The sequence below is a fragment of the Palaemon carinicauda genome, chromosome 25 (genome assembly GCF_036898095.1).
Source record: "Palaemon carinicauda isolate YSFRI2023 chromosome 25, ASM3689809v2, whole genome shotgun sequence".
In the NCBI taxonomy this organism is placed as follows: Eukaryota; Metazoa; Arthropoda; class Malacostraca; order Decapoda; family Palaemonidae; genus Palaemon; species Palaemon carinicauda.
The window spans coordinates 50,229,764-50,234,763 of NC_090749.1; positions in this window are offsets into that span (position 1 = coordinate 50,229,764).

Consider the following 5,000-nt stretch of genomic DNA (forward strand, 5'->3'; position numbering starts at 1 on the left):
CACTGATCAATAACAATGCAGTAGTCAACCTCTGGTAGTGAAGAAGAATTGTTTGGTCAGCTTGGTGTTACCAGGTGTATGATAGCAAAAGAGAATGTGGTAAGAATAGGCCAGACTATTCGGTGTATGTGGAGGAAAAAACTAATGTGAACCGTAACCAGAGTGGGGTCCACTGTAGTACTATATGGCCAGTCAAAGGACCTATTAACTTTCTAGCAGTAGCGTCTCAATGGGTATCTGGCGCCCTTACCACATACTATTAGCCCGATATGAAAAATACAGTATCAAAGTAACTAGTCGAAGCTTCTGGACGGTAGGTAGCTTTCTGTCAATATCAATTGTTCTCTTACCTTCAAAGTATACAAGTTTTATACACTAGTCAATATATAATAACAATAACCACTAATAATGTAATACTGCACAGTGATCACTGTATGATAATAAGGTTTATTCGGTAATACACAGAATTTAAAAATATTTATTCAAATGTTGTGAGAGAGAGAGAGGAGAGAGAGAGAGAGAGAGAGAGAGAGAGAGAGAGAGAGAGAGAGAGGGGGGGGGGGATTATGTAAATAATTGATATCTACTTAAACAATAAAACCAATTAAAGAAGAGAAACAAAATATTTTCTTCTAAAAACAAACTATTCCTTTCTTCTATTGAGAGAGAGAGAGAGAGAGAGAGAGAGAGAGAGAGAGAGAGAGAGAGAGAAATGAAGCGGCGTGTAATTAAGAATGAAATTGAAGTCTTAATTCCATTTTCTCCTGTTGAATTCTATTCATTAATTCTGAAAGACCTTATTTAGTATGAGACGTTCATTGTATCACGGGTGCTAAGAGATAAGCAGAGGCGGATTGGCCAATAATGCGGATAATGAGCGATGGTGAAGATAAAGAGGATAATGATAATGATAATGATGGTGATGACAAAAGATGCAGCAATTTCGTTTCAGATTTACTGCATTAGAGTAACTAAATTAATCATAATTAATGTAATAATAAAAACAAATTCGTTTTACCGTAGTTGAATAATACAGGGGTTAATCATTCTTGTGTTTACTTTTTTTAATGATTTAATAAATAAGTTACGACAATAATTGGGAAGAAAATTAATAACAGTTGTAAAACAGTCTATATTAAAACAGCAAATTATTACATAAACTGATGGTGATATGAAGAAGAAGAAGAAGAAGAAGAAGAGAAGAATTAATAGGTGGTAACTGGTGAAAACTTACTAAATATCACAACCTATTTTCAGTGAAAAATCTGAAATTAACATTAAAATTCATCTTAAATTCCGATTATATTTAAGTTGCATAGTAAACAAGACAAGGCACAAGCCACCCGTCGAGATACTACCGTTAGAAAATTATTGGGTCTTTTGACTGGCCAGACAGTAATGCATTGGAACCCTCTCTCTGGTTACCGCTCATTTATCTTTGCCTACACATACACAAAATAGTCTGGCCTATTCTTTACATGTTATCCTCTTTCCTCATACACTTGACAAGACTGAAATTATCAAACAATTCTTCTCTCAATGGCTTAACTACTGCACTGTAATTTTTTCAGTGGCTACTTTCCTCTTGGTAAGGGTAGAAGAGACTTTTTAGCTACGGTAAGCAGCTCCTCTAGGAGAGGGACACACCAAAATCAAACCATTGCTCTGTAATCTTGGATAGTGGTATAGCCTCTGTACTATGGCCTTCCACTGTCTTGGGTTAGAGATCTCTTGCTTGAGGGTGCACTCGGGCACACTATTCTATCTTGTTATTTTAAGTTTTTATTTTGATATATTTTTGTTCTTAAACTTCTTGTAGTTTTTCTTTATTTCCTTTCCTTACTGGGCTATTTTCCCTGTTGGAGCGCTTGGGCTTATACCATCCTGCTTATCCAACTATGGTTGTAGCTTAACAAGAATAAATAAATAAATTATATAAGCAACAGTAATACTGCTGATAGTTTGACTAATAATATTAATGATGATAATGATAACAGTATTAATAATAATATTAATCACTATCATCATCATCAAGGATATAATTATTATTGCTACAATACCAATAACAAAAATGCATCCGTTTCTGAACCACTTCACGACAAAGGCCTTAGACATGTCCTTATGTCTGAGATTTGGCCACTTTTTATCACCACGCTGGCCAACTGCGGATTGGTGATAGTGGGAGACTTTTGTTTGATCGCTCACATCAACCCAACCTAGTAAGGATGGTTCAGACTATTACAGCTTTGCTGTTCATGGCGATATAAAAACCCCTTCACAACGTTAAGGTATCCATACTCAGATTTTAATTATTATTATAATTGTTGTTATTGTCTTAATTCCATAAACACTTGACAGTTACCTTTAAACCACATAAATCAATAATATCAAATACATCAATAAACCCACAAAATATATGAAAAAATAACCCACTGATCTCGTATCAAATACAAATAACGTTGTGATACTACCGCTAGAGTGTTATGGCATCCTTTAACTAGCCAGACAGTATTACACTGGTTCCCTCTCTCTGGTTACAGCTCATTTAACCTTTGCCTACACATACACAGAATAATCTGGCCTATTTTTTCCACATTCTCCACTGTCCTCATACACCTGACAACACTGTGATTTCTATTCAATTCTTTCTTCTTAGCTCAAGGGGTTAACTACAGCTACTACTACTACTACTACTACTACTACTCATGGTAAAGGTGGAGACTCGAGCTGTGGCAAGCAGCTCTTTTAGGAGAGGGACATTCCAAAATTAAACCATTATTCTCTAGTCTCAGGTAGTGCCATAGCCTCTGTCCCAAAGTCTTCCACTGTCTTAGGGTAGAGTTCTAATGCTTGTGGGTACACTAGTATAAACTATTCTATCTTATTTTTCTTCCTCTTGTTTTTTTTTTGAAGTTTTTATAGTTTATATATAATAAATTTATTCTAATGTTATTATTCTTGCACTTCTCTTGCAGTATATTTTCCCTGTTGGAGCCCTTGGGCTTATAGCCTCCTGCTTTTCCAACTAGGGTTGTAGCTGAGCAATTAATAATATAATAATAATAATAATAATAATTAAATAAATTACACTAGCATAAGCAACAGTAATACTTCTAATAGTACTACTAATCTTATTAAAGATAATAATGTTAACAATAATATAATAATAATCACTTATTAACATCATTAAGGATATAATTATTAATGTTACAATTCCAACAAGAACAACAAAATGCAGCCGTCACTAGTCCATTTCAAGACAAAGGCCTCAGACATGTCCTCATGTCTGGGATTTGGCCACGTTTTATCACCATGCTGGCCATCTAACTTAAACCTAACAAAAGAAAACCTTAATCCACCTGATAAGCAAAAAAAGCAAACAAACAAAAAGACGAATTAATAAATAGATTAAATCCCCAACCATCTTTGAAGGTCCTCAATATTCATCCCACGCAAGACCGTCAAGTTGTATCGCATCCGCCTACTCGACATGTCACCCTTGGGCCTTGCACCCGAGGTATTCCTCGAAATCTTCTGACGCATTGCCAAAGGAATGACAGAGAGAGAGAGAGAGAGAGAGAGAGAGAGAGAGAGAGAGATGTCTGGAAGAGGAGATGATGAATTGGAGGAGTGAATGTGAGAAGATATGATGATTATTATTATTAGCAGCAGTAGTAGTAGTAGTAGAAATAGATGACATCCGTCAAAAATAACTGCTAGAAATTTACTTAGATATGCACATATACATACACAGATTCAACCCTTCACAATCCACCCCAGTTCTTAACAACCAAAAGGCAATTTGGGCAATTTGTGGAAGATTGTGGTTTCAGAGTGTACCTCCCGCGGTATGCCCTCTCACCATAATATGACTGAGAGGGACTGAGAGAGACCGAGTAGTTATGTGTCAATGCCGCTCACCGTGACATACTTCTCTTTAAGTTTATTTATTTCAATATTACTCTATCCTCACTGGGCTATTTTTCTCTATTGCAGCATTTTGTGGTTATGGAATCCTGCTTTTACAATTAAGATTTTAGATTAGAGAGTATAATAATAATAATAATAATAATAATAATAATACTAATAATAATATTTACCTATATATATGATGAATATTAAGTTTATGGACATATATATATATATATATATATACAGTAAATATAGATAAATAGATAGATAGATATATACATATATAGATATAGATACAGTTATATACTATATATATATATATTATATATATATATTTATATAGATTATATCTATACTTATACATACATATTATATATATATATATATCCATAAACTTAATCTTCATCATATATATAGGAGAATATTATTATTATTATTATTATTATTATTATATTATTATTATTATTATTATTATTATTATTACTACTACTACTACTATCTAATCTAAAATCTAATTGGAAAAGCAGGATTCCATAACCACCAAAGGCTGCAATAGAGAAAAATAGCCCAGTGAGGATAGGGAAATATAGAAATAAATAAACTAGAAGAGAAGTAATGAATAATTAATATAAAATATTTTAAGATAACTAACAACATCAAATATAGATCTTTCATATTACAAACTATAAAGAGAGACTTTAATCAACCTGTTCATATCATTGCAAGTTTGAACTTAATCAGCGTAAACAATGGATCGCATCAGACTGACATGCGAGCAAACTGGAATTAAAAAAAACCCTAAATAGAATAGACCTCCTTATTTGGTTTGCACAATGGGATGTAGAGTGTAATTAACTTAATTATCAGGACGGATGGGGCATGTAACAAAAGGAGATTCAAATATGTCTTCTATATTTCATTTGCAGGATCTTCCCCTATCATCATCATCATCATAATCATCAGTATCATGGCTAATTAATATTTTTCATTTTACATGAGCGGGGTGTTCTATCTCCTTATATTTACTTGTAATTGCCTTTGCTTCGTTAGTTTATATGTTTTTATGTTTGATGTATGGTGTATGAAAA